This window comes from Orycteropus afer, unplaced genomic scaffold (assembly GCF_000298275.1).
Source record: "Orycteropus afer afer isolate SDZICR_OR568_19922 unplaced genomic scaffold, OryAfe1.0 scaffold00041, whole genome shotgun sequence".
Lineage (NCBI taxonomy): Eukaryota > Metazoa > Chordata > Mammalia > Tubulidentata > Orycteropodidae > Orycteropus > Orycteropus afer.
This window is the reverse complement of record NW_006921628.1, coordinates 3,822,494-3,834,097: the sequence shown is the minus strand read 5'-3', so window position 1 is coordinate 3,834,097 and position 11,604 is coordinate 3,822,494.

Genomic DNA, 11,604 nt, shown 5'->3' with positions numbered 1-11,604 from the left:
CAGAAAATGTTACTGCTAGTTGCCATTGGGTTGATTTTGACTCATCGCAACCCCCTGTGTGCAGTGTAGAACTGCATCATGTGGTTTTCAAGGTTGTGACCTCTCAGAAGCAAATCCCCAAGTCTGTCTTCTGAGGGAACTATTGATTAGTAGACAAGTGCTTAGCCATTTGTGCAACCCAGGAAACATATTACAGGTAGTCAGTTCCCAGGGTATAAGTGACATCTGTTCCCAACTATGTCTTTAAGAATTTATAATTAAGTCAGAACAGGTACATACAGTTCTTATTTAGTATAAAAAAGGCTCAAGGCCTTTTCAGTGATTTAAAAGCAAAATGTGCAGCAAGTGAAGGATATTATGATGAAGATTTTGTTGCAAGTAGGAGTCGGTTCATTTGTTTCAAAGAAGGCAAATTTATGGAACATTAAAGGACAAGCAGAAGTTGTTTGTAGTTGGACATTCATAACCCAGGGACTCACGGTACCCAGATTAATGATATGTGTGACAGTAACTGCATTTATTCTCTAATGACATGAAGAATTATAATGGGTTTTATTCCTTAATTAACCAAAAACTAACTCATTAGAGCTTATGCTTGACCAGAACCTGGCTAGTTATGGCCATCCATTACTGGTACTCTCATTTTGTGAGTACTTTAAATTGCAGAAAATGGCACATAATCAAAAGAAAATAACTTGGTATCAGGGATTTATGCAAGTTCCCAAGTGCTTTTTTTATGTCATTACTTTCTGTCTTCTGATTTTCCAGGTTCAATACTGATGAGTCACCTCTCATAGCCGGCATTTACTAAGAACAAACTACATGCTAAGCACTGTGCTAAACACTCATCATCGTAACAGGCCAGTGAGGCAGGTGCTGTTACTTACCCGTTTTATAGACGGGGAAACCAAGATTTGGTGAGGTTAAGTAACATATTCAGTGCCACAGTTATCAAAGATAGAAGCCAGATTCCAAACCTCTTCTGGACTCCAAAGTCTACATTCTAACCCCACGCTGCCCAATAGAAAATAATGCAAGCCACATATATAATTTAAAATTTTTTAGTAGCCATGTTTAAAAGAACTAAAAAGAAATAGGTGAAATTCATACCAATAATATATTTAATTCAATCTATTTAAAATATCATTTGAAATGTAATCAATATGTTGCTGTTGTTAGGTGGTGTTGAGTTGGCTCTGACTCATAGCAACCCTATGTACAACAGAATAAAACACTGCCCAGTCTTGTGTCAGCCTCATATCCTTGCTGTATCTGAGGCCATCCTTGCAGACATTGTGTCAATCCATCTTGTTGAGGGCCTTCCTCTTTTTTGTTGACCCTCCACATTACTGAGTATAATATCCTTCTCCAGGGAATGGTCCCTTCTGGCAACATGACCAAAGTAGGTAAAACGAAGTCTGGTGTTCTCGCTTCCAAGGAGCATTCTGGCTACATTCTTCTGAAACAGATTTGTTAGTTCTTTTGGAAGTCCATGGTACTTCCAGTATTCTTCACCAACACCACAACTCGAAAGCATCAACTCTTCTTCAGTCTTCTTTATGCATTGTCCAGCTTTCAAATGCATATGAGGTGATTGAAAATACTATGGCTTAGGTTAGGCACACCTTAGTCTTCAAGGAGACATCTTGGTTTTTCAGCACTTTAAAGAGAGAGGTCTTTTGCAGCCAATTTGCCTAATGCAATACGTCATCTGATGTCTTGACTGCTGCTTCCATTGGTGTTGATTGTGGAACCAAGTAATATGAAATCTTCAACAACTTCAATCATTTCTCTGTTTATTGTGATGTTGTATATTGGTCCAGTTGTGAGGATTTTCGTTTTCTTTTTGTTGAGATGTAATCCATACTGCAGACTGTAGTCTTTAATCTTCATCAATAAGTGCTTCAAGTCATTCTCATTTTCAGCAAGCAAAGTTGTGTTGTTTGTGTATTATAGGTTGTTAATGAGTCTTCCTCCAATCCTGATGCCATTTCCTTCTTCATATAGTCCAGCTTCTTGGATTATTTGTTCAGAATACAGATTGAATAAGTACGGTGAAAGGATACAAGCCTGACACACTCTCTTCCTGATTTTAAATCATGCAGTATCCCCTTGTTCTGTATGAATGATAGCCTTCTGGTTTACGTATAGGTTCCTGATGAGCATAGTTAAGTGTTCTGGAATTCCCATCCTTTTCAATGTTATCCATAATTGGTTATGAGCCACACAACCAAATGCTTTTGTATAGTTGATAAAACACAAGTAAACATCCTTCTGGTATTCTTTGCTTTGAGCCAAAATCCATCTGATATCAGCAATGGTATCTCTCATTCCACATCCTTTTCTGAATCCAGCTTGCATTTGTGGAAGTTCTCTGTCAATATACTGCTGCAACCATTTTTGAATTATCTTTAGCATGATTTTACTTGCATGTTATATTAATGATTTTATTCGATAATTTCCACATTCTGTGGGGTCACCTTTCTTTGGAATGGGTACAAATATGGATCTCTTCCAGTCAGGTAGCTGTCTTCCAAATTTCTTTGCATAGACAAGCGAGTAAGAGCTCTGGTAGCATAGTCCCTAAGGCACTTGACTGCTAACCAGAAGCCTGGTGGTTCAAACCCACCAGCCACTCCTCAGAAGGAAGATGGGGCAATCTACTTCTGTAGTGATACTGCCTCGGAAACCCAAGGAGGGGTCACTATGAGTCAGGTCTGACTTGACGGCACATAACAACAACAACAGACAAGCGAGTGCCTCTAGTCCAGCATCTGTTTGTTGAAACATCTCAGTGGGTATTCTGTCAATTCTTGGGGTCTTGTTTTTTCCTCCTTCAGTGTAGCTTTGACTTTTTCCTTCAGTACTGTTGGTTCTTTATCATAAGTCACCTCCTGAAATGGATGAACATCAACCAATTCTTTTTGGTGCAGTGATTCTGTGTATTCCTTGCATCTTCTTTTGATGTTTCCTGCATCATTCAATATTTTGCCCATAGAATCTTTCAATATTGCAACTTGAGGCTCAATTTTTTTCCTCAGTTCTTTTACCTTGAGACATTGCAAGCATGTTCTTCCCTTTGGGTTTCCTAACTCCATGTCTTTGCATGTTTCATTATAATAGTTGACTTTGTCTTCTCAAGCTGCTCTTTGAAATCTCTGTTCAGCTCTTTTATCATTTCTTCCATTTGCTTTACCTACTCTCTGTTCAAGGGCAAGTTTCAGAGTCTTTTGTGACATCCATTTTGGTCTTTTTTTCCTTTCCTGACCTTTTGCTTTCTTCATGGATGATGTTCTTGCTGTCATCCCACAATTCCTCTGGTTTTCAGTCATGGGTGTTCATTGCATCAAATCTATTCTTCAAATGATCTCTAAATTCAGGAGGGATATAATCAAGGTGATATGTTAGCTCTGCTGGACTTCTTTTAATTGTCTTCAGCTTCAACTTGAACTTGCATATGAGCAGTTGATGGTCTATTCCAGAGTCAGCTCTTGGTCTTGTTTTAGCTGAAGATATCGAGCTTCTCCATTGCCTCTTTCCACAAATATAGTCAATCTGATTCCTCTGTATTCCATCTGATTAAGTCCGCATGTATAGCCATCATTTGCATTGTTGAACAAACGTATTTGCAATGAATAAGTCATTGGTCTTGCAAAATTCTATCATGCGATCTCCAGCATTATTTCTATCACTAAAGCCATATTTTCCAACTACCGGTGATTCTTCTTTGTCTTCAACTTTTCATTCCAATCACAGTGATAATCAACACATCTTGATTGCATGTTTTGTCAATTTCAGACCACAGAAGTTGGTAAAAATTGTCAATTTCCTCATCTTTGGCTTTGGAGGTTGGTGCATAAATACGAATAATAGTAGTAATGGTCTTCCTTGTAAGTGTATGGATATTATCCTATCACTGACAGCATTGTACTTCAGAATAGATCTTGAAACTTTCTTTGTAATGATGAATACTACACCATTCCTCTTCAATTTGTTATTCTTGGCATAGTAGATCATATGGTTGTCTGATTCAAAATTGCCAAAACCCGTCCATTTCAGCTCACTAATGCCTAGGATATCGATCTTTATGCATTCCACTTCATTTTTAACAACTTCCAATTCTTCTAGACTCATACTTCGTACATTCCATATTCCAATTATTAATGGATGTTTGCAGCTGTTTCTTCCCATTTTGAGTCATGTCACATCAGCAAATGGAGGTCCCAAAAGCTTTACTCCATCCACATCATTAAGGTTGGCTCTACTCTGAGGATGCAGGTCTTCCCCAGTCATATTTGCAATGCTTTCTGACTTGAGGGGCTCATCTTCCAGCACTATATCCAACAATGTTTCAGGGCTATTGATAAAGTTGTCCAGTAATGTATCAGACAGTGTTTCACTGCTACTGATAAGGTTTTCACTGGCCAATTCTTTGAGAAGTGGATGACCCCTTCCTTCTTCCAAGTCTGTCTTAGTCTGGAAGCTCCACTAAAACCTGTCCACCATGGGTGACCCTGCTGGTATTTGACATACCAGTGTCATAGCCTGCAGCCTCACAGCAACACACAACCCACCAAAGTATGACAAGCTGACAGACAGGTGGTAGGTAATCAATATAGAATTTATTAATGACATAGTTTACATTATTTTTTCATATTATTCTTTGAAATGTGGTATGTATTTTATACTCATACTGTATCTTAATTCAGACTAGTCATTTTTCAAGCACTCAGTAGCCACCACATGTGGCTCACAGCCACCATACTGGCATGTAGCTTCAATCATTGTGCCATTAGAGTTGAGTCTTTGAAAATTCTGCCAGTGGCGTCCACCAAATTGTATTTATTTACTAAGGAAAAAACTACTAGATTCCCAGTTTACAACAAAGGTAACAAAAAGAGGAAGTTTAGACTCAGAAGAGGAATTTAACATGTTACTTTTTACATTCTCAATGTACCAAACAATGAATTTACCCTCAAAGTATAGCTCTTTCCAGAAACATATTAATGAATTTTCACTTTGTCATGTATAAAAAAAAAAACAAAACTCACTGCCATCAAGTCAATTTGACTCATAGCGACCCCTCCTTGGGTTCCCGAGGCGGTATCTCTATGGAACTAGATTGCCCAATCTCCTTCCTGAGGAGTAGCTGCTGGGTTTGAACCGCTAACCTTCTGGTTAACCGTCAAATGCCTTAGGCACTAGACCACCAGAGCTCCCTGTCATGTATAATACATATATTTATACAAATGAGTACAAATAATATCCTTTGAAGGAAGGAAGGAAGACAAGAAAGAACATATTCACTACTATATAGAGGGAAATCTCTTAGGCAGAGAGAATGTGTAAGCTCCATACCAAAAACCCAAACCGATTGCCATCGAGTTAATTCGGACTCATACGATCCTATAGGACAGAGTAGAACTGCCCCCAAAAGGTTTCCAAGGCTATAAATCTTTATGGAAGCAGACTGCCTCATCTTTCTCCTGGGGAATGGTTGGTGGGCTTGAACTGCTGAACTTTGGTTAGCAGTCCAATGCTTTAAAAGCAGCTCCATAAGGGCAGGGATTTTATTGAGTTTTGCCTGCTTCTGTAGCCCCTCCCTTAGCACAGTGCCAGGCACATAAGACAGTTTCCAAGAATTTTTGAAGAGTGAAGTAATGTCTCCATATGGAGAAACTAGTTGTTTCAAATTTTGTTTTTAATGAGCATAGGAAATCTAAGGTCCTTCCTTCTCTTCCCTGAGCTTTCAGACTCAAAGTTAAACCCAAATAAACTAAATTTATCTAATCCACTTAGTTTACATTTCTAAATGAAATAGCATCAGACAGACCACAGTAGAAATGAAGAATCTAGTTTTAAAACTAGTTGCTGATTTTCCCACAGGTCCCAAATCCCTAGACTTTATTATTTTAAATTTTACCATTTCTCCTGATAGTCTAAAATATGTGAAAGCCAGGTCAACTATAACAACAAACAAAAATGAAACAATCTAATTTTGGCCTCATAAATACTTCATCAGGCATATGACAACATGCAAATGATTACAGTTATGATTTAAATATGGGTGTTTGATATCCTGCAGGTCTTTATGTGAACAGAGTAGAGAATTACCAAATGTCATTCTTTCTCATTGCTCTTCTGGCAGAATTGGCTTGGCACCTTCCTTTCTCCCTAATTCCCTTTTCTGTCCTTTTCTCCCATCCTTCCTACCTCCCTGGCTTCTTCTTTTCCATCCCTCTCATCTATTTTCCTCCCTCCTTCTTTGTCTTTTTCTACCTTTCTCCTCTGCTTTTGCTCCTTGGAATCAGGGCTATTGATCTATAATACCCAGGTTTAAATCCTGGCTCGATGACCTCAGACAGGACGCTTCACCTCTCTGCATTTATTTTTCTCATCTGTAAAATCAGAATAATAACAGTTCCTACTTCAAAGGAGTTCTGGTGGTACAGTGGTAAGTACTCAGCTGTTAACCAAAAAGTCAGTGGTTCAAACTCACCAGCCACTCCATAGAAGAAGGATGTGGTAGTCTGCTTCTGTAAAGATTACAGCCTTTGGAAACACTATGGGGCAGTTCTACTCTGTCCCATAGGATTGCTATGAATCACTATTGACTCGATGGCAACCGGTTTTGTTTGAGTACTATTATGTAGGCTGGGTTCAATGATATGTAAAGTGCTCAGCCCCGACTAGAGCAAGAGATTTGAAAGAAGTGTGAGAAAATTCTATATTCTATGTGGTAGTCAAGATTCTGGAAAAGAAACTGCTTTGGTAACAATTTCTTCCCACTTCAAACTGGCCTCCTCCAACAGAGTCTAAGACGCTTTTATTCTCTGAGCTTCCTACTAGATAGTGACACTCATTGGCCCAGGCAGTAACATGGCCACTGTAGAGTGTTTGTCTTCTAATGGTGACCCATGGGGCCTCTGCCAATCCTACTCTCTTTCTGGCCCCCTTTGGGACCACAGCCAGCACAAGGTGGGATACTTCATGTTGAACTTTGGCCCTACGCCCTTTTAGGCCTATTCCCAGCGCACTGAGTTGAGAAGCCATAGACCCTATGGTCTTGCCTAAACAGCAACAACATCCAAGATATGTTCAGAAACATATTTTGGACACTTCCATCTCACCTGTACACTGAGACTTTCTATTAGATCCCATTCAGTTCTGGCACTTAGAAAGTGCTCAATAATTATCTGCAGACTAAAATGTACAAAGCAACATGATCTGGCATATACAATACTAATTTGATGAATGACTGAATGGTGTTCCATAAATGCTTGTTAAATGAATGGCTGATGATCCTAAGTGATCCATAAATTCTTGTTGAATGAGAATGAAATGAACGAGTGAATGAATGAAGGAATAGCTGTTACTACAGCCATTACTTTCCATATGTTTTAAGCTGCCTTTTGATTTATTTTTTGTAGCTATAATTCAGTCCCAACAAACCAACTCTCTAAATTTATGATTTGCTTTTATTTTCTATTGTTGAATTTTTAAATGGATGTTGATATCATATGGATTGAATCCCATTTCAAAATAGTAGAGATACTTTCAAACCCCCTTGCATTGAGCACGCAGAATAGGGGAGGGATGGCACTTACATACCGACTAATCTCTGTTATGACATATCTGCATGACTGAGGAGTGAGGGCCATGGGGGGAGGCTCATGTTCCTTGGTTGAGAAGAAGAGGGTTGCCCACAGATGACATGTGAGTGGAGCCATCATGTTCATGTATATACTCAGTAGATATATGAATGGGCCTGAATAGGTAAATTTAATCCTTTGCTATTATTCATTTCACTTTCCTAAATTCTGTGGTATTTCCAAGAAGTGACTGCTTTTCCTCTAGGTTAAGTAGAAATCTTTGCTTAAGTCCAAACCACTTAGTTTAAATATATTCAGTAACATCAGGATCTTTTACCCTTGGAATGTTTCTCATGCTTTTCAAAGTTACTGAATTGTCACTTGACCCTAATGGACACCTATAGATCACTGAATTGAGGACTCCACTGAGTGGAAAAAAGCTTTAATCCAAAATTCACTGATTTATTGAGACAACTTTGGGAAGCTGTAAGAGTCACTTTATTCCATATTGATGATTGCAGCAGCAAAGTATACAGAATTGAAAGGACTTGGGGTTTGATTCTGCTGTTCAGAATTGTTCGAGGTCTCTTTTAAGGAGGTTGGGAATGTTGGCATAGGAAAATAAAATCACATTGGAGTAACCCCAGTTACAATTCAGTAAGATTCAAAATCCCAATGATAGAACAATATTGAAAAGTTAAATAACAAAATGCACTCAACCTCCTCGATGTTTGATACACAGCTTGGCACTGGGAAGACCAAATAACTGACTGAATGCTAAGATCCATCCTGTTCATTTAGAACTATTGTGTAGATGTGTCCTCAAACTTAAAATTTTCCTGCAGTCATTGGTTTTATGTTAAAAATTAAGCAACACATGGCTTGAAACAATCAGGAGAGATGTTCATATTCTTAAGTTGTCTTGAAATGCCAGGTTAAGCTTTTCTTGTTTGGACGAAGTCCATCTTAACACTCTTCTAAATGTGGCCCTCGGTAGCTTTCCAGGTGGTGATAAAAGGAGGACTGTTCATTTCTTTTTATCTGGAAGGGACAAGATTTGATCTATATTAGAAGTTACTTAGAACTGACCTGAGCACTAGCCAGCTGCTTCCTGATAAGATTTTTTGCCAGCCAGTTTTCCAGCACGCCTTAAGTCAGAAAATTTAGAAAAATATTCATTTTCTAGATTCCCCTTCTAGAAAATAGAACTTTATGAAACAGTTTTAAAACTTGCTATTACATAGCCAACAGCACTTGGCTGCTAACTGAAAAGTTGGCTGTTTGAACCCACCCAGCGGCTTGGCAGGAGAAAGACCCGGTGATCTGTTCCCATAAAGACTACAGCCTGGAAACCCTACAGGGCAGTTCTATTCTGTCACATGGAGCCGCTATGAATGAATCAACTTGATGGCACCTTCCAGCAACATGGCTATGTAATGGGTTGTTGGGGAACAAATGTCATTATCACCGAATAGCTAAATCAGATTCCTGAGGTCCTGATATATAGATTTAGACATGTTGCTGTTAGTTGCCCTGGAGTCAATTCCTATTCATATGGACTCCTTGTGTGCAGAGTCGAACTGCTTCTTAGGACTGACTTCTCAATTTACACATAGAATAATGAATATTGTAAAAATAAGTAGAATTAAACAAAGTAAAGATTACAGCATTCTGTCTGCTTTCTCTCTGATAAGAAATTCAACTCCCTCTATTTTACTAAAGGGACTTGAGTTCCCCAGAAATGGTTAATCTGTATCCTTCTAAGCCCTGCATGTAGATGCCCAGGGGTCCACTAGACTAGAGAATGGGCATTATTGAACTGTATCACAGGACTGACCATGCCAACTGCCTTTCATAAGAAAATGCACTTTAGTAACTTTTCAGAAGAAACCACATGACTAGAGGGAAGAATAGAATACTTGTACTGTCTTTCTTCAGAAGAAAACTATTTCTCTTATCAGACTCTTTCTACTTAAGGTAAGCCTTATGTAGGCGAGGCCAAGGGGAAAAGTGCGGGCATATTTGGAGAATCACAGAGACATCTTTTTAACAAAAACAGTTTGTCTTTGTTTACAGGTAGGTGAAATACAGTGATTAGACCCTTGATATTTATAAATAGATTAAAAAACAAAAGAACGAGTTGCCTGCAGGTCTTTTTCACTTGTGTCCCTGAGTGGTGCAAATGGTTAGTGCACTATGGCCGCTAACTGAAAGACCGAAGGAGGTTCAGGTTGACCCAGAGGAACCTTGGAAGAAAGGCCTGGAGATCTACTTCTGAAAAATAGCTATTGGAAACCCTGTGGAGCACAGTTCTACCTTGACACACGTGGAGTCGGCAAAGGAGACAGAGACCACTTCAAGACTGATGTATCCATTGAGGTGGTGACCTGAATGAAGAGAGAGTGCCCAGACTGGATGGAACAACATTTCAGGCAGAGGAAACACCAAGTAGTACAAGGGATACATTCCGACAAGCCTGGCAGGACAGGCTAAGTTGTTTAAACTTCATCAGGTCAACTCTGAAGAACCCCTGAAGGATGTTAAGCAGAGGAATGACAAATCTGAGCTGCAATGGGGAGAGAGAACCCTAATACCCTCATCCATTGCTTCCGTGACAACACAGGCCAAACACCAGATCAAGTTCTTTTCAAAACACACTTCCAGATTCAAGGTAAAAACTCAAGGCCCATTGCTGACTATGGTTGCTCTTGTTGGTGATGTTGGTAGTAGGGTAGAGGTTAGGGAGTCATGGCTTCATAGTAAGCCAATAATGAAATGAACAAATATTTGACAGCTCTGTCGAACTGGACTTGAAGAGATTTTTCTGGTATGTCTGATTCTTGTGGGATTCATATTTAGTGCTTAGTAGAGTAAATCAGAAGCTTTCAGGGTTCATGACTTTTGCTCCACCGAAACAGCTTTGGCCTCCTTCTATCACATGGACAATATTAGTAAGTACCTCACTAAGTAGCATGGACTAAACAAGGCAATGAATGTAAAGCATTTAGATAGGGCCTGGTACCTGGCACATAGTGAAAACTCAGTAAACATTAATAGCAATTATTATTATTATCCATTATTAGCACTTACAGCCTCTTCCTTACTGAATGTCCTCACTCGACATGCACATAATTGTATAGTTGCCTCTCATATCCCTCTCCTTTCTGCCTCTACTCTCCTTAGACTCATTTGTGTCAGGATTTTACCTGGAGACCCAAGGACAGAGATTCCTAGAGTTGAAATAATCACAGCAGCTGTCATTCATTAAGCTAGTGCCATAAGCAGGGGCTGATACACATTACCTCAATTGTTAAAACAACCCAGTTGTTGTTGTTAGGTGCCACTGAGTCAGTTTCAACTGATAACAACCATATGTACAACAGAACGAAACACCACCTGGTCCTGTGCCATTCTCACAGTTGTCGCATTAGTTCAGCCCATGGTTGCAGTCACTGTGTCAATTCATCTCATTGAAGATCTTTCTCCTTTTCATTGACCCTCTTCTTTTCCATGCATGATATCCTTCCATGGACTAGTCCCTTGTGACAATGACCAAAGTATGAAACATGAAGTCTGCCCATTCTTGCTTCTAGGGAGCAGTCCTTGAGCTGTACTCCTTCCAAGACAGATTTGTTCGTACTGGTAATCCATGGTACTTCCATTATTCTTCGCCAGCACCACAATTCAAATGCAACAATTCTTCTTCGATCCTCTTTATTCATTGTGCAGCTTCCGCATGCATATGAGGTGATTAAAAATACCATGGCTTGGATGTTTCTTATCTTCATTTATAGTTTAGGACTTTGAGATTTAACAGGGGAAGTGACTCCTGTAGGGTCACTCAGCCCGCAAGAGGCAGAGCTAGGATTCAAACTCAAATCTGCCTGATTCTCATGTCCCTTTGTTGTTGTTGTTGTTATGTGCCGTCGAGTTGACCCCGACTCATAGCGACCCCTCCTTGGGTTTCCGAGGCAGTATCACTACGGAAGTAGGATTGCCCAACCTTCCTTCC